Raw genomic sequence first — 18,850 nt, forward strand, 5'->3', positions numbered from 1 at the left:
GCTGAAGTAGGACTTCTGCTCTGGGTGTGCTACTTTGCCCTAGAGCTGAAAGGCACAACGTGCAGGCTTCTTTCCAAAGGGCGAGTTGGGCCCCACAGCATCTTGCTTCCAGCTCTTTGGGAAGCTAAGAAACAACTCGCTCTGCACAGTGCTCTTACAGCCTAGTGGGAACATCTCTTCCAAAGGCCTGTAAACGCAGTTTCTTTGCAGGCCTGATCTGGCTGAAGTAGGACTTCTGCTCTGGGTGTGCTACTTTGCCCTAGAGCTGAAAGGCACAACGTGCAGGCTTCTTTCCAAAGGGCGAGTTGGGCCCCACAGCATCTTGCTTCCAGCTCTTTGGGAAGCTAAGAAACAACTCGCTCTGCACAGTGCTCTTACAGCCTAGTGGGAACATCTCTTCCAAAGGCCTGTGAAACGCAGTTTCTTTGCAGGCCTGATCTGGCTGAAGTAGGACTTCTGCTCTGGGTGTGCTACTTTGCCCTAGAGCTGAAAGGCACAACGTGCAGGCTTCTTTCCAAAGGGCGAGTTGGGCCCCACAGCATCTTGCTTCCAGCTCTTTGGGAAGCTAAGAAACAACTCGCTCTGCACAGTGCTCTTACAGACTAGTGGGAACATCTCTTCCAAAGGCCTGTGAAACGCAGTTTCTTTGCAGGCCTGATCTGGCTGAAGTAGGACTTCTGCTCTGGGTTGCTACTTTGCCCTAGAGCTGAAAGGCACAACGTGCAGGCTTCTTTCCAAAGGGCGAGTTGGGCCCCACAGCATCTTGCTTCCAGCTCTTTGGGAAGCTAAGAAACAACTCGCTCTGCACAGTGCTCTTACAGCCTAGTGGGAACATCTCTTCCAAAGGCCTGTCAACGCAGTTTCTTTGCAGGCCTGATCTGGCTGAAGTAGGACTTCTGCTCTGGGTGTGCTACTTTGCCCTAGAGCTGAAAGGCACAACGTGCAGGCTTCTTTCCAAAGGGCGAGTTGGGCCCCACAGCATCTTGCTTCCAGCTCTTTGGGAAGCTAAGAAACAACTCGCTCTGCACAGTGCTCTTACAGCCTACCGGGAACATCTCTTCCAAAGGCCTGTGAAACGCAGTTTCTTTGCAGGCCTGATCTGGATGAAGTAGGACTTCTGCTCTGGGTGTGCTACTTTGCCCTAGAGCTGAAAGGCACAACGTGCAGGCTTCTTTCCAAAGGCCGAGTTGGGCCCCACAGCATCTTGCTTCCAGCTCTTTGGGAAGCTAAGAAACAACTCGCTCTGCACAGTGCTCTTACAGCCTACCAGGAACATCTCTTCCAAAGGCCTGTGAAATGCAGTTTCTTTGCAGGCCTGATCTGGCTGAAGTAGGACTTCTGCTCTGGGTGTGCTACTTTGCCCTAGGGCTGAAAGGCACAACGTGCAGGCTTCTTTCCAAAGGGCGAGTTGGGCCCCACAGCATCTTGCTTCCAGCTCTTTGGGAAGCTAAGAAACAACTCGCTCTGCACAGTGCTCTTACAGCCTAGTGGGAACATCTCTTCCAAAGCCCTGTGAAACGCAGTTTCTTTGCAGGCCTGATCTGGCTGAAGTAGGACTTCTGCTCTGGGTGTGCTATTTTGCCCTAGAGCTGAAAGGCACAACGTGCAGGCTTCTTTCCAAAGGGCGAGTTGGGCCCCACAGCATGTTGCTTCCAGCTCTTTGGGAAGCTAAGAAACAACTCGCTCTGCACAGTGCTCTTACAGCCTACCGGGAACATGTCTTCCAAAGGCCTGTGAAACGCAGTTTCTTTGCAGGCCTGATCTGGCTGAAGTAGGACTTCTGCTCTGATTGTGCTACTTTGCCCTAGAGCTGAAAGGCACAACGTGCAGGCTTCTTTCCAAAGGGCGAGTTGGGCCCCATAGCATTTGGCTTCCAGCTCTTTGGGAAGCTAAGAAACAACTCGCTCTGCACAGTGCTCTTACAGCCTACCGGGAACATGTCTTCCAAAGGCCTGTAAACGCAGTTTCTTTGCAGGCCTGATCTGGCTGAAGTAGGACTTCTGCTCTGGGTGTGCTACTTTGCCCTAGAGCTGAAAGGCACAACGTGCAGGCTTCTTTCCAAAGGGCGAGTTGGGCCCCACAGCATCTTGCTTCCAGCTCTTTGGGAAGCTAAGAAACAACTCGCTCTGCACAGTGCTCTTACAGCCTACCGGGAACGTCTCTTCCAAAGGCCTGTGAAACGCAGTTTCTTTGCAGGCCTGATCTGGCTGAAGTAGGACTTCTGCTCTGGGTGTGCTACTTTGCCCTAGAGCTGAAAGGCACAACGTGCAGGCTTCTTTCCAAAGGGCGAGTTGGGCCCCACAGCATCTTGCTTCCAGCTCTTTGGGAAGCTAAGAAACAACTCGCTCTGCACAGTGCTCTTACAGCCTACCGGGAACATCTCTTCCAAAGGCCTGTGAAACGCAGTTTCTTTGCAGGCCTGATCTGGCTGAAGTAGGACTTCTGCTCTGGGTGTGCTACTTTGCCCTAGAGCTGAAAGGCACAACGTGCAGGCTTCTTTCCAAAGGGCGAGCTGGGCCCCACAGCATCTTGCTTCCAGCTCTTTGGGAAGCTAAGAAACAACTCGCTCTGCACAGTGCTCTTACAGCCTAGTGGGAACATCTCTTCCAAAGGCCTGTGAAACGCAGTTTCTTTGCAGGCCTGATCTGGGTGAAGTAGGACATCTGCTCTGGGTGTGCTACTTTGCCCTACAGCTGAAAGGCACAACGTGCAGGCTTCTTTCCAAAGGGCGAGTTGGGCCCCACAGCATCTTGCTTCCAGCTCTTTGGGAAGCTAAGAAACAACTCGCTCTGCACAGTGCTCTTACAGCCTAGTGGGAACATCTCTTCCAAAGGCCTGTGAAACGCAGTTTCTTTGCAGGCCTGATCTGGCTGAAGTAGGACTTCTGCTCTGGGTGTGCTACTTTGCCCTAGAGCTGAAAGGCACAACGTGCAGGCTTCTTTCCAAAGGGCGAGTTGGGCCCCACAGCATCTTGCTTCCAGCTCTTTGGGAAGCTAAGAAACAACTCGCTCTGCACAGTGCTCTTACAGCCTACCGGGAACATCTCTTCCAAAGGCCTGTGAAACGCAGTTTCTTTGCAGGCCTGATCTGGCTGAAGTAGGACTTCTGCTCTGGGTGTGCTACTTTGCCCTAGAGCTGAAAGGCACAACGTGCAGGCTTCTTTCCAAAGGGCGAGTTGGGCCCCACAGCATCTTGCTTCCAGCTCTTTGGGAAGCTAAGAAACAACTCGCTCTGCACAGTGCTCTTACAGCCTAGTGGGAACATCTCTTCCAAAGGCCTGTAAACGCAGTTTCTTTGCAGGCCTGATATGGCTGAAGTAGGACTTCTGCTCTGGGTGTGCTACTTTGCCCTAGAGCTGAAAGGCACAACGTGCAGGCTTCTTTCCAAAGGGCGAGTTGTGCCCCACAGCATCTTGCTTCCAGCTCTTTGGGAAGCTAAGAAACAACTCGCTCTGCACAGTGCTCTTACAGCCTACCGGGAACATCTCTTCCAAAGGCCTGTGAAATGCAGTTTCTTTGCAGGCCTGATCTGGCTGAAGTAGGACTTCTGCTCTGGGTGTGCTAGTTTGCCCTAGAGCTGAAAGGCACAACGTGCAGGCTTCTTTCCAAAGGGCGAGTTGGGCCCCACAGCATCTTGCTTCCAGCTCTTTGGGAAGCTAAGAAACAACTCGCTCTGCACAGTGCTCTTACAGCCTAGTGGGAACATCTCTTCCAAAGGCCTGTGAAACGCAGTTTCTTTGCAGGCCTGATCTGGCTGAAGTAGGACTTCTGCTCTGATTGTGCTACTTTGCCCTAGAGCTGAAAGGCACAACGTGCAGGCTTCTTTCCAAAGGGCGAGTTGGGCCCCACAGCATCTGGCTTCCAGCTCTTTGGGAAGCTAAGAAACAACTCGCTCTGCACAGTGCTCTTACAGCCTACCGGGAACATGTCTTCCAAAGGCCTGTAAACGCAGTTTCTTTGCAGGCCTGATCTGGCTGAAGTAGGACTTCTGCTCTGGGTGTGCTACTTTGCCCTAGAGCTGAAAGGCACAACGTGCAGGCTTCTTTCCAAAGGGCGAGTTGGGCCCCACAGCATCTTGCTTCCAGCTCTTTGGGAAGCTAAGAAACAACTCGCTCTGCACAGTGCTCTTACAGCCTACCGGGAACATCTCTTCCAAAGGCCTGTGAAACGCAGTTTCTTTGCAGGCCTGATCTGGCTGAAGTAGGACTTCTGCTCTGGGTGTGCTACTTTGCCCTAGAGCTGAAAGGCACAACGTGCAGGCTTCTTTCCAAAGGGCGAGTTGGGCCCCACAGCATCTTGCTTCCAGCTCTTTGGGAAGCTAAGAAACAACTCGCTCTGCACAGTGCTCTTACAGCCTACCGGGAACCTCTCTTCCAAAGGCCTGTGAAACGCAGTTTCTTTGCAGGCCTGATCTGGCTGAAGTAGGACTTCTGCTCTGGGTGTGCTACTTTGCCCTAGAGCTGAAAGGCACAACGTGCAGGCTTCTTTCCAAAGGGCGAGTTGGGCCCCACAGCATCTTGCTTCCAGCTCTTTGGGAAGCTAAGAAACAACTCGCTCTGCACAGTGCTCTTACAGCCTACCGGGAACATGTCTTCCAAAGGCCTGCGAAACGCAGTTTCTTTGCAGGCCTGATCTGGCTGAAGTAGGACTTCTGCTCTGGGTGTGCTACTTTGCCCTAGAGCTGAAAGGCACAACGTGCAGGCTTCTTTCCAAAGGGCGAGTTGGGCCCCACAGCATCTTGCTTCCAGCTCTTTGGGAAGCTAAGAAACAACTCGCTCTGCACAGTGCTCTTACAGCCTAGTGGGAACATCTCTTCCAAAGGCCTGTGAAACGCAGTTTCTTTGCAGGCCTGATCTGGCTGAAGTAGGACTTCTGCTCTGGGTGTGCTACTTTGCCCTAGAGCTGAAAGGCACAACGTGCAGGCTTCTTTCCAAAGGGCGAGTTGGGCCCCACAGCATCTTGCTTCCAGCTCTTTGGGAAGCTAAGAAACAACTCGCTCTGCACAGTGCTCTTACAGACTAGTGGGAACATCTCTTCCAAAGGCCTGTGAAACGCAGTTTCTTTGCAGGCCTGATCTGGCTGAAGTAGGACTTCTGCTCTGGGTTGCTACTTTGCCCTAGAGCTGAAAGGCACAACGTGCAGGCTTCTTTCCAAAGGGCGAGTTGGGCCCCACAGCATCTTGCTTCCAGCTCTTTGGGAAGCTAAGAAACAACTCGCTCTGCACAGTGCTCTTACAGCCTAGTGGGAACATCTCTTCCAAAGGCCTGTCAACGCAGTTTCTTTGCAGGCCTGATCTGGCTGAAGTAGGACTTCTGCTCTGGGTGTGCTACTTTGCCCTAGAGCTGAAAGGCACAACGTGCAGGCTTCTTTCCAAAGGCCGAGTTGGGCCCCACAGCATCTTGCTTCCAGCTCTTTGGGAAGCTAAGAAACAACTCGCTCTGCACAGTGCTCTTACAGCCTACCAGGAACATCTCTTCCAAAGGCCTGTGAAATGCAGTTTCTTTGCAGGCCTGATCTGGCTGAAGTAGGACTTCTGCTCTGGGTGTGCTACTTTGCCCTAGGGCTGAAAGGCACAACGTGCAGGCTTCTTTCCAAAGGGCGAGTTGGGCCCCACAGCATCTTGCTTCCAGCTCTTTGGGAAGCTAAGAAACAACTCGCTCTGCACAGTGCTCTTACAGCCTAGTGGGAACATCTCTTCCAAAGCCCTGTGAAACGCAGTTTCTTTGCAGGCCTGATCTGGCTGAAGTAGGACTTCTGCTCTGGGTGTGCTACTTTGCCCTAGAGCTGAAAGGCACAACGTGCATGCTTCTTTCCAAAGTTCGAGTTGGGCCCCACAGCATGTTGCTTCCAGCTCTTTGGGAAGCTAAGAAACAACTCGCTCTGCACAGTGCTCTTACAGCCTACCGGGAACATGTCTTCCAAAGGCCTGTGAAACGCAGTTTCTTTGCAGGCCTGATCTGGCTGAAGTAGGACTTCTGCTCTGATTGTGCTACTTTGCCCTAGAGCTGAAAGGCACAACGTGCAGGCTTCTTTCCAAAGGGCGAGTTGGGCCCCATAGCATTTGGCTTCCAGCTCTTTGGGAAGCTAAGAAACAACTCGCTCTGCACAGTGCTCTTACAGCCTACCGGGAACATGTCTTCCAAAGGCCTGTAAACGCAGTTTCTTTGCAGGCCTGATCTGGCTGAAGTAGGACTTCTGCTCTGGGTGTGCTACTTTGCCCTAGAGCTGAAAGGCACAACGTGCAGGCTTCTTTCCAAAGGGCAAGTTGGGCCCCACAGCATCTTGCTTCCAGCTCTTTGGGAAGCTAAGAAACAACTCGCTCTGCACAGTGCTCTTACAGCCTACCGGGAACGTCTCTTCCAAAGGCCTGTGAAACGCAGTTTCTTTGCAGGCCTGATCTGGCTGAAGTAGGACTTCTGCTCTGGGTGTGCTACTTTGCCCTAGAGCTGAAAGGCACAACGTGCAGGCTTCTTTCCAAAGGGCGAGCTGGGCCCCACAGCATCTTGCTTCCAGCTCTTTGGGAAGCTAAGAAACAACTCGCTCTGCACAGTGCTCTTACAGCCTAGTGGGAACATCTCTTCCAAAGGCCTGTGAAACGCAGTTTCTTTGCAGGCCTGATCTGGGTGAAGTAGGACATCTGCTCTGGGTGTGCTACTTTGCCCTACAGCTGAAAGGCACAACGTGCAGGCTTCTTTCCAAAGGGCGAGTTGGGCCCCACAGCATCTTGCTTCCAGCTCTTTGGGAAGCTAAGAAACAACTCGCTCTGCACAGTGCTCTTACAGCCGACCGGGAACATGTCTTCCAAAGGCCTGTGAAACGCAGTTTCTTTGCAGGCCTGATCTGGCTGAAGTAGGACTTCTGCTCTGGGTTGCTACTTTGCCCTAGAGCTGAAAGGCACAACGTGCAGGCTTCTTTCCAAAGGGCGAGTTGGGCCCCACAGCATCTTGCTTCCAGCTCTTTGGGAAGCTAAGAAACAACTCGCTCTGCACAGTGCTCTTACAGCCTAGTGGGAACATCTCTTCCAAAGGCCTGTAAACGCAGTTTCTTTGCAGGCCTGATCTGGCTGAAGTAGGACTTCTGCTCTGGGTGTGCTACTTTGCCCTAGAGCTGAAAGGCACAACGTGCAGGCTTCTTTCCAAAGGGCGAGTTGGGCCCCACAGCATCTTGCTTCCAGCTCTTTGGGAAGCTAAGAAACAACTCGCTCTGCACAGTGCTCTTACAGCCTAGTGGGAACATCTCTTCCAAAGGCCTGTGAAACGCAGTTTCTTTGCAGGCCTGATCTGGCTGAAGTAGGACTTCGGCTCTGGGTGTGCTACTTTGCCCTAGAGCTGAAAGGCACAACGTGCAGGCTTCTTTCCAAAGGGCGAGTTGGGCCCCACAGCATCTTGCTTCCACCTCTTTGGGAAGCTAAGAAACAACTCGCTCTGCACAGTGCTCTTATACCCTACCGGGAACATCTCTGCCAAAGGCCTGTGAAACGCAGTTTCTTTGCAGGCCTGATCTGGCTGAAGTAGGACTTCTGCTCTGGGTGTGCTACTTTGCCCTAGAGCTGAAAGGCACAACGTGCAGGCTTCTTTCCAAAGGGCGAGTTGGGCCCCACAGCATCTTGCTTCCAGCTCTTTGGGAAGCTAAGAAACAACTCGCTCTGCACAGTGCTCTTACAGCCTACCGGGAACATCTCTTCCAAAGGCCTGTGAAACGCAGTTTCTTTGCAGGCCTGATCTGGATGAAGTAGGACTTCTGCTCTGGGTGTGCTACTTTGCCCTAGAGCTGAAAGGCACAACGTGCAGGCTTCTTTCCAAAGGCCGAGTTGGGCCCAACAGCATCTTGCTTCCAGCTCTTTGGGAAGCTAAGAAACAACTCGCTCTGCACAGTGCTCTTACAGCCTACCAGGAACATCTCTTCCAAAGGCCTGTGAAATGCAGTTTCTTTGCAGGCCTGATCTGGCTGAAGTAGGACTTCTGCTCTGGGTGTGCTACTTTGCCCTAGAGCTGAAAGGCACAACGTGCAGGCTTCTTTCCAAAGGGCGAGTTGGGCCCCACAGCATCTTGCTTCCAGCTCTTTGGGAAGCTAAGAAACAACTCGCTCTGCACAGTGCTCTTACAGCCTAGTGGGAACATCTCGTCCAAAGCCCTGTGAAACGCAGTTTCTTTGCAGGCCTGATCTGGCTGAAGTAGGACTTCTGCTCTGGGTGTGCTACTTTGCCCTAGAGCTGAAAGGCACAAAGTGCATGCTTCTTTCCAAAGTTCGAGTTGGGCCCCACAGCATCTTGCTTCCAGCTCTTTGGGAAGCTAAGAAACAACTCGCTCTGCACAGTGCTCTTACAGCCTACCGGGAACATGTCTTCCAAAGGCCTGTGAAACGCAGTTTCTTTGCAGGCCTGATCTGGCTGAAGTAGGACTTCTGCTCTGATTGTGCTACTTTGCCCTAGAGCTGAAAGGCACAACGTGCAGGCTTCTTTCCAAAGGGCGAGTTGGGCCCCACAGCATCTTGCTTCCAGCTCTTTGGGAAGCTAAGAAACAACTCGCTCTGCACAGTGCTCTTACAGCCTACCGGGAACATGTCTTCCAAATGCCTGTAAACGCAGTTTCTTTGCAGGCCTGATCTGGCTGAAGTAGGACTTCTGCTCTGGGTGTGCTACTTTGCCCTAGAGCTGAAAGGCACAACGTGCAGGCTTCTTTCCAAAGGGCGAGTTGGGCCCCACAGCATCTTGCTTCCAGCTCTTTGGGAAGCTAAGAAACAACTCGCTCTGCACAGTGCTCTTACAGCCTACCGGGAACGTCTCTTCCAAAGGCCTGTGAAACGCAGTTTCTTTGCAGGCCTGATCTGGCTGAAGTAGGACTTCTGCTCTGGGTGTGCTACTTTGCCCTAGAGCTGAAAGGCACAACGTGCAGGCTTCTTTCCAAAGGGCGAGTTGGGCCCCACAGCATCTTGCTTCCAGCTCTTTGGGAAGCTAAGAAACAACTCGCTCTGCACAGTGCTCTTACAGCCTACCGGGAACATCTCTTCCAAAGGCCTGTGAAACGCAGTTTCTTTGCAGGCCTGATCTGGCTGAAGTAGGACTTCTGCTCTGGGTGTGCTACTTTGCCCTAGAGCTGAAAGGCACAACGTGCAGGCTTCTTTCCAAAGGGCGAGCTGGGCCCCACAGCATCTTGCTTCCAGCTCTTTGGGAAGCTAAGAAACAACTCGCTCTGCACAGTGCTCTTACAGCCTAGTGGGAACATCTCTTCCAAAGGCCTGTGAAACGCAGTTTCTTTGCAGGCCTGATCTGGGTGAAGTAGGACATCTGCTCTGGGTGTGCTACTTTGCCCTACAGCTGAAAGGCACAACGTGCAGGCTTCTTTCCAAAGGGCGAGTTGGGCCCCACAGCATCTTGCTTCCAGCTCTTTGGGAAGCTAAGAAACAACTCGCTCTGCACAGTGCTCTTACAGCCTACCGGGAAGATCTCTTCCAAAGGCCTGTGAAACGCAGTTTCTTTGCAGGCCTGATCTGGCTGAAGTAGGACTTCTGCTCTGTGTGTGCTACTTTGCACTAGAGCTGAAAGGCACAACGTGCAGGCTTCTTTCCAAAGGGCGAGTTGGGCCCCACAGCATCTTGCTTCCAGCTCTTTGGGAAGCTAAGAAACAACTCGCTCTGCACAGTGCTCTTACAGCCTACCGGGAACATCTCTTCCAAAGGCCTGTGAAACGCAGTTTCTTTGCAGGCCTGATCTGGCTGAAGTAGGACTTCTGCTCTGGGTGTGCTACTTTGCCCTAGAGCTGAAAGGCACAACGTGCAGTCTTCTTTCCAAAGGGCGAGTTGGGCCCCACAGCATCTTGCTTCCAGCTCTTTGGGAAGCTAAGAAACAACTCGCTCTGCACAGTGCTCTTACAGCCTACCGGGAACATCTCTTCCAAAGGCCTGTGAAACGCAGTTTCTTTGCAGGCCTGATCTGGCTGAAGTAGGACTTCTGCTCTGGGTGTGCTACTTTGCCCTAGAGCTGAAAGGCACAACGTGCAGGCTTCTTTCCAAAGGGCGAGTTGGGCCCCACAGCATCTTGCTTCCAGCTCTTTGGGAAGCTAAGAAACAACTCGCTCTGCACAGTGCTCTTACAGACTAGTGGGAACATCTCTTCCAAAGGCCTGTGAAACGCAGTTTCTTTGCAGGCCTGATCTGGCTGAAGTAGGACTTCTGCTCTGGGTTGCTACTTTGCCCTAGAGCTGAAAGGCACAACGTGCAGGCTTCTTTCCAAAGGGCGAGTTGGGCCCCACAGCATCTTGCTTCCAGCTCTTTGGGAAGCTAAGAAACAACTCGCTCTGCACAGTGCTCTTACAGCCTAGTGGGAACATCTCTTCCAAAGGCCTGTCAACGCAGTTTCTTTGCAGGCCTGATCTGGCTGAAGTAGGACTTCTGCTCTGGGTGTGCTACTTTGCCCTAGAGCTGAAAGGCACAACGTGCAGGCTTCTTTCCAAAGGGCGAGTTGGGCCCCACAGCATCTTGCTTCCAGCTCTTTGGGAAGCTAAGAAACAACTCGCTCTGCACAGTGCTCTTACAGCCTACCGGGAACATCTCTTCCAAAGGCCTGTGAAACGCAGTTTCTTTGCAGGCCTGATCTGGATGAAGTAGGACTTCTGCTCTGGGTGTGCTACTTTGCCCTAGAGCTGAAAGGCACAACGTGCAGGCTTCTTTCCAAAGGCCGAGTTGGGCCCCACAGCATCTTGCTTCCAGCTCTTTGGGAAGCTAAGAAACAACTCGCTCTGCACAGTGCTCTTACAGCCTACCAGGAACATCTCTTCCAAAGGCCTGTGAAATGCAGTTTCTTTGCAGGCCTGATCTGGCTGAAGTAGGACTTCTGCTCTGGGTGTGCTACTTTGCCCTAGGGCTGAAAGGCACAACGTGCAGGCTTCTTTCCAAAGGGCGAGTTGGGCCCCACAGCATCTTGCTTCCAGCTCTTTGGGAAGCTAAGAAACAACTCGCTCTGCACAGTGCTCTTACAGCCTAGTGGGAACATCTCTTCCAAAGCCCTGTGAAACGCAGTTTCTTTGCAGGCCTGATCTGGCTGAAGTAGGACTTCTGCTCTGGGTGTGCTACTTTGCCCTAGAGCTGAAAGGCACAACGTGCATGCTTCTTTCCAAAGTTCGAGTTGGGCCCCACAGCATGTTGCTTCCAGCTCTTTGGGAAGCTAAGAAACAACTCGCTCTGCACAGTGCTCTTACAGCCTACCGGGAACATGTCTTCCAAAGGCCTGTGAAACGCAGTTTCTTTGCAGGCCTGATCTGGCTGAAGTAGGACTTCTGCTCTGATTGTGCTACTTTGCCCTAGAGCTGAAAGGCACAACGTGCAGGCTTCTTTCCAAAGGGCGAGTTGGGCCCCATAGCATTTGGCTTCCAGCTCTTTGGGAAGCTAAGAAACAACTCGCTCTGCACAGTGCTCTTACAGCCTACCGGGAACATGTCTTCCAAAGGCCTGTAAACGCAGTTTCTTTGCAGGCCTGATCTGGCTGAAGTAGGACTTCTGCTCTGGGTGTGCTACTTTGCCCTAGAGCTGAAAGGCACAACGTGCAGGCTTCTTTCCAAAGGGCGAGTTGGGCCCCACAGCATCTTGCTTCCAGCTCTTTGGGAAGCTAAGAAACAACTCGCTCTGCACAGTGCTCTTACAGCCTACCGGGAACGTCTCTTCCAAAGGCCTGTGAAACGCAGTTTCTTTGCAGGCCTGATCTGGCTGAAGTAGGACTTCTGCTCTGGGTGTGCTACTTTGCCCTAGAGCTGAAAGGCACAACGTGCAGGCTTCTTTCCAAAGGGCGAGTTGGGCCCCACAGCATCTTGCTTCCAGCTCTTTGGGAAGCTAAGAAACAACTCGCTCTGCACAGTGCTCTTACAGCCTACCGGGAACATCTCTTCCAAAGGCCTGTGAAACGCAGTTTCTTTGCAGGCCTGATCTGGCTGAAGTAGGACTTCTGCTCTGGGTGTGCTACTTTGCCCTAGAGCTGAAAGGCACAACGTGCAGGCTTCTTTCCAAAGGGCGAGCTGGGCCCCACAGCATCTTGCTTCCAGCTCTTTGGGAAGCTAAGAAACAACTCGCTCTGCACAGTGCTCTTACATCCTAGTGGGAACATCTCTTCCAAAGGCCTGTGAAACGCAGTTTCTTTGCAGGCCTGATCTGGGTGAAGTAGGACATCTGCTCTGGGTGTGCTACTTTGCCCTACAGCTGAAAGGCACAACGTGCAGGCTTCTTTCCAAAGGGCGAGTTGGGCCCCACAGCATCTTGCTTCCAGCTCTTTGGGAAGCTAAGAAACAACTCGCTCTGCACAGTGCTCTTACAGCCTAGTGGGAACATCTCTTCCAAAGGCCTGTGAAACGCAGTTTCTTTGCAGGCCTGATCTGGCTGAAGTAGGACTTCTGCTCTGGGTGTGCTACTTTGCCCTAGAGCTGAAAGGCACAACGTGCAGGCTTCTTTCCAAAGGGCGAGTTGGGCCCCACAGCATCTTGCTTCCAGCTCTTTGGGAAGCTAAGAAACAACTCGCTCTGCACAGTGCTCTTACAGCCTACCGGGAACATCTCTTCCAAAGGCCTGTGAAACGCAGTTTCTTTGCAGGCCTGATCTGGATGAAGTAGGACTTCTGCTCTGGGTGTGCTACTTTGCCCTAGAGCTGAAAGGCACAACGTGCAGGCTTCTTTCCAAAGGGCGAGTTGGGCCCCACAGCATCTTGCTTCCAGCTCTTTGGGAAGCTAAGAAACAACTCGCTCTGCACAGTGCTCTTACAACCTAGTGGGAACATCTCTTCCAAAGGCCTGTAAACGCAGTTTCTTTGCAGGCCTGATCTGGCTGAAGTAGGACTTCTGCTCTGGGTGTGCTACTTTGCCCTAGAGCTGAAAGGCACAACGTGCAGGCTTCTTTCCAAAGGGCGAGTTGTGCCCCACAGCATCTTGCTTCCAGCTCTTTGGGAAGCTAAGAAACAACTCGCTCTGCACAGTGCTCTTACAGCCTACCGGGAACATCTCTTCCAAAGGCCTGTGAAATGCAGTTTCTTTGCAGGCCTGATCTGGCTGAAGTAGGACTTCTGCTCTGGGTGTGCTACTTTGCCCTAGAGCTGAAAGGCACAACGTGCAGGCTTCTTTCCAAAGGGCGAGTTGGGCCCCACAGCATCTTGCTTCCAGCTCTTTGGGAAGCTAAGAAACAACTCGCTCTGCACAGTGCTCTTACAGCCTAGTGGGAACATCTCTTCCAAAGGCCTGTGAAACGCAGTTTCTTTGCAGGCCTGATCTGGCTGAAGTAGGACTTCTGCTCTGGGTGTGCTACTTTGCCCTAGAGCTGAAAGGCACAACGTGCAGGCTTCTTTCCAAAGGGCGAGTTGGGCCCCACAGCATCTTGCTTCCAGCTCTTTGGGAAGCTAAGAAACAACTCGCTCTGCACAGTGCTCTTACAGACTAGTGGGAACATCTCTTCCAAAGGCCTGTGAAACGCAGTTTCTTTGCAGGCCTGATCTGGCTGAAGTAGGACTTCTGCTCTGGGTTGCTACTTTGCCCTAGAGCTGAAAGGCACAACGTGCAGGCTTCTTTCCAAAGGGCGAGTTGGGCCCCACAGCATCTTGCTTCCAGCTCTTTGGGAAGCTAAGAAACAACTCGCTCTGCACAGTGCTCTTACAGCCTAGTGGGAACATCTCTTCCAAAGGCCTGTAAACGCAGTTTCTTTGCAGGCCTGATCTGGCTGAAGTAGGACTTCTGCTCTGGGTGTGCTACTTTGCCCTAGAGCTGAAAGGCACAACGTGCAGGCTTCTTTCCAAAGGGCGAGTTGGGCCCCACAGCATCTTGCTTCCAGCTCTTTGGGAAGCTAAGAAACAACTCGCTCTGCACAGTGCTCTTACAGCCTAGTGGGAACATCTCTTCCAAAGCCCTGTGAAACGCAGTTTCTTTGCAGGCCTGATCTGGCTGAAGTAGGACTTCTGCTCTGGGTGTGCTACTTTGCCCTAGAGCTGAAAGGCACAACGTGCATGCTTCTTTCCAAAGTTCGAGTTGGGCCCCACAGCATGTTGCTTCCAGCTCTTTGGGAAGCTAAGAAACAACTCGCTCTGCACAGTGCTCTTACAGCCTACCGGGAACATGTCTTCCAAAGGCCTGTGAAACGCAGTTTCTTTGCAGGCCTGATCTGGCTGAAGTAGGACTTCTGCTCTGATTGTGCTACTTTGCCCTAGAGCTGAAAGGCACAACGTGCAGGCTTCTTTCCAAAGGGCGAGTTGGGCCCCATAGCATTTGGCTTCCAGCTCTTTGGGAAGCTAAGAAACAACTCGCTCTGCACAGTGCTCTTACAGCCTACCGGGAACATGTCTTCCAAAGGCCTGTAAACGCAGTTTCTTTGCAGGCCTGATCTGGCTGAAGTAGGACTTCTGCTCTGGGTGTGCTACTTTGCCCTAGAGCTGAAAGGCACAACGTGCAGGCTTCTTTCCAAAGGGCGAGTTGGGCCCCACAGCATCTTGCTTCCAGCTCTTTGGGAAGCTAAGAAACAACTCGCTCTGCACAGTGCTCTTACAGCCTACCGGGAACGTCTCTTCCAAAGGCCTGTGAAACGCAGTTTCTTTGCAGGCCTGATCTGGCTGAAGTAGGACTTCTGCTCTGGGTGTGCTACTTTGCCCTAGAGCTGAAAGGCACAACGTGCAGGCTTCTTTCCAAAGGGCGAGTTGGGCCCCACAGCATCTTGCTTCCAGCTCTTTGGGAAGCTAAGAAACAACTCGCTCTGCACAGTGCTCTTACAGCCTACCGGGAACATCTCTTCCAAAGGCCTGTGAAACGCAGTTTCTTTGCAGGCCTGATCTGGCTGAAGTAGGACTTCTGCTCTGGGTGTGCTACTTTGCCCTAGAGCTGAAAGGCACAACGTGCAGGCTTCTTTCCAAAGGGCGAGCTGGGCCCCACAGCATCTTGCTTCCAGCTCTTTGGGAAGCTAAGAAACAACTCGCTCTGCACAGTGCTCTTACATCCTAGTGGGAACATCTCTTCCAAAGGCCTGTGAAACGCAGTTTCTTTGCAGGCCTGATCTGGGTGAAGTAGGACATCTGCTCTGGGTGTGCTACTTTGCCCTAGAGCTGAAAGGCACAACGTGCAGGCTTCTTTCCAAAGGGCGAGTTGGGCCCCACAGCATCTTGCTTCCAGCTCTTTGGGAAGCTAAGAAACAACTCGCTCTGCACAGTGCTCTTACAGCCTAGTGGGAACATCTCTTCCAAAGGCCTGTGAAACGCAGTTTCTTTGCAGGCCTGATCTGGCTGAAGTAGGACTTCTGCTCTGGGTGTGCTACTTTGCCCTAGAGCTGAAAGGCACAACGTGCAGGCTTCTTTCCAAAGGGCGAGTTGGGCCCCACAGCATCTTGCTTCCAGCTCTTTGGGAAGCTAAGAAACAACTCGCTCTGCACAGTGCTCTTACAGCCTACCGGGAACATCTCTTCCAAAGGCCTGTGAAACGCAGTTTCTTTGCAGGCCTGATCTGGATGAAGTAGGACTTCTGCTCTGGGTGTGCTACTTTGCCCTAGAGCTGAAAGGCACAACGTGCAGGCTTCTTTCCAAAGGGCGAGTTGGGCCCCACAGCATCTTGCTTCCAGCTCTTTGGGAAGCTAAGAAACAACTCGCTCTGCACAGTGCTCTTACAGCCTAGTGGGAACATGTCTTCCAAAGGCCTGTAAACGCAGTTTCTTTGCAGGCCTGATATGGCTGAAGTAGGACTTCTGCTCTGGGTGTGCTACTTTGCCCTAGAGCTGAAAGGCACAACGTGCAGGCTTCTTTCCAAAGGGCGAGTTGTGCCCCACAGCATCTTGCTTCCAGCTCTTTGGGAAGCTAAGAAACAACTCGCTCTGCACAGTGCTCTTACAGCCTACCGGGAACATCTCTTCCAAAGGCCTGTGAAATGCAGTTTCTTTGCAGGCCTGATCTGGCTGAAGTAGGACTTCTGCTCTGGGTGTGCTACTTTGCCCTAGAGCTGAAAGGCACAACGTGCAGGCTTCTTTCCAAAGGGCGAGTTGGGCCCCACAGCATCTTGCTTCCAGCTCTTTGGGAAGCTAAGAAACAACTCGCTCTGCACAGTGCTCTTACAGCCTAGTGGGAACCTCTCTTCCAAAGGCCTGTGAAACGCAGTTTCTTTGCAGGCCTGATCTGGCTGAAGTAGGACTTCTGCTCTGGGTGTGCTACTTTGCCCTAGAGCTGAAAGGCACAACGTGCAGGCTTCTTTCCAAAGGGCGAGTTGGGCCCCACAGCATCTTGCTTCCAGCTCTTTGGGAAGCTAAGAAACAACTCGCTCTGCACAGTGCTCTTACAGACTAGTGGGAACATCTCTTCCAAAGGCCTGTGAAACGCAGTTTCTTTGCAGGCCTGATCTGGCTGAAGTAGGACTTCTGCTCTGGGTTGCTACTTTGCCCTAGAGCTGAAAGGCACAACGTGCAGGCTTCTTTCCAAAGGGCGAGTTGGGCCCCACAGCATCTTGCTTCCAGCTCTTTGGGAAGCTAAGAAACAACTCGCTCTGCACAGTGCTCTTACAGCCTAGTGGGAACATCTCTTCCAAAGGCCTGTAAACGCAGTTTCTTTGCAGGCCTGATCTGGCTGAAGTAGGACTTCTGCTCTGGGTGTGCTACTTTGCCCTAGAGCTGAAAGGCACAACGTGCAGGCTTCTTTCCAAAGGGCGAGTTGGGCCCCACAGCATCTTGCTTCCAGCTCTTTGGGAAGCTAAGAAACAACTCGCTCTGCACAGTGCTCTTACAGCCTAGTGGGAACATCTCTTCCAAAGGCCTGTGAAACGCAGTTTCTTTGCAGGCCTGATCTGGCTGAAGTAGGACTTCGGCTCTGGGTGTGCTACTTTGCCCTAGAGCTGAAAGGCACAACGTGCAGGCTTCTTTCCAAAGGGCGAGTTGGGCCCCACAGCATCTTGCTTCCACCTCTTTGGGAAGCTAAGAAACAACTCGCTCTGCACAGTGCTCTTATACCCTACCGGGAACATCTCTGCCAAAGGCCTGTGAAACGCAGTTTCTTTGCAGGCCTGATCTGGCTGAAGTAGGACTTCTGCTCTGGGTGTGCTACTTTGCCCTAGAGCTGAAAGGCACAACGTGCAGGCTTCTTTCCAAAGGGCGAGTTGGGCCCCACAGCATCTTGCTTCCAGCTCTTTGGGAAGCTAAGAAACAACTCGCTCTGCACAGTGCTCTTACAGCCTACCGGGAACATCTCTTCCAAAGGCCTGTGAAACGCAGTTTCTTTGCAGGCCTGATCTGGATGAAGTAGGACTTCTGCTCTGGGTGTGCTACTTTGCCCTAGAGCTGAAAGGCACAACGTGCAGGCTTCTTTCCAAAGGCCGAGTTGGGCCCAACAGCATCTTGCTTCCAGCTCTTTGGGAAGCTAAGAAACAACTCGCTCTGCACAGTGCTCTTACAGCCTACCAGGAACATCTCTTCCAAAGGCCTGTGAAATGCAGTTTCTTTGCAGGCCTGATCTGGCTGAAGTAGGACTTCTGCTCTGGGTGTGCTACTTTGCCCTAGAGCTGAAAGGCACAACGTGCAGGCTTCTTTCCAAAGGGCGAGTTGGGCCCCACAGCATCTTGCTTCCAGCTCTTTGGGAAGCTAAGAAACAACTCGCTCTGCACAGTGCTCTTACAGCCTAGTGGGAACATCTCGTCCAAAGCCCTGTGAAACGCAGTTTCTTTGCAGGCCTGATCTGGCTGAAGTAGGACTTCTGCTCTGGGTGTGCTACTTTGCCCTAGAGCTGAAAGGCACAACGTGCATGCTTCTTTCCAAAGTTCGAGTTGGGCCCCACAGCATCTTGCTTCCAGCTCTTTGGGAAGCTAAGAAACAACTCGCTCTGCACAGTGCTCTTACAGCCTACCGGGAACATGTCTTCCAAAGGCCTGTGAAACGCAGTTTCTTTGCAGGCCTGATCTGGCTGAAGTAGGACTTCTGCTCTGATTGTGCTACTTTGCCCTAGAGCTGAAAGGCACAACGTGCAGGCTTCTTTCCAAAGGGCGAGTTGGGCCCCACAGCATCTGGCTTCCAGCTCTTTGGGAAGCTAAGAAACAACTCGCTCTGCACAGTGCTCTTACAGCCTACCGGGAACATGTCTTCCAAAGGCCTGTAAACGCAGTTTCTTTGCAGGCCTGATCTGGCTGAAGTAGGACTTCTGCTCTGGGTGTGCTACTTTGCCCTAGAGCTGAAAGGCACAACGTGCAGGCTTCTTTCCAAAGGGCGAGTTGGGCCCCACAGCATCTTGCTTCCAGCTCTTTGGGAAGCTAAGAAACAACTCGCTCTGCACAGTGCTCTTACAGCCTACCGGGAACGTCTCTTCCAAAGGCCTGTGAAACGCAGTTTCTTTGCAGGCCTGATCTGGCTGAAGTAGGACTTCTGCTCTGGGTGTGCTACTTTGCCCTAGAGCTGAAAGGCACAACGTGCAGGCTTCTTTCCAAAGGGCGAGTTGGGCCCCACAGCATCTTGCTTCCAGCTCTTTGGGAAGCTAAGAAACAACTCGCTCTGCACAGTGCTCTTACAGCCTACCGGGAACATCTCTTCCAAAGGCCTGTGAAACGCAGTTTCTTTGCAGGCCTGATCTGGCTGAAGTAGGACTTCTGCTCTGGGTGTGCTACTTTGCCCTAGAGCTGAAAGGCACAACGTGCAGGCTTCTTTCCAAAGGGCGAGCTGGGCCCCACAGCATCTTGCTTCCAGCTCTTTGGGAAGCTAAGAAACAACTCGCTCTGCACAGTGCTCTTACAGCCTAGTGGGAACATCTCTTCCAAAGGCCTGTGAAACGCAGTTTCTTTGCAGGCCTGATCTGGGTGAAGTAGGACATCTGCTCTGGGTGTGCTACTTTGCCCTACAGCTGAAAGGCACAACGTGCAGGCTTCTTTCCAAAGGGCGAGTTG

The sequence above is a fragment of the Equus caballus genome, chromosome 16 (assembly GCF_041296265.1).
Source record: "Equus caballus isolate H_3958 breed thoroughbred chromosome 16, TB-T2T, whole genome shotgun sequence".
Taxonomy (NCBI): domain Eukaryota; kingdom Metazoa; phylum Chordata; class Mammalia; order Perissodactyla; family Equidae; genus Equus; species Equus caballus.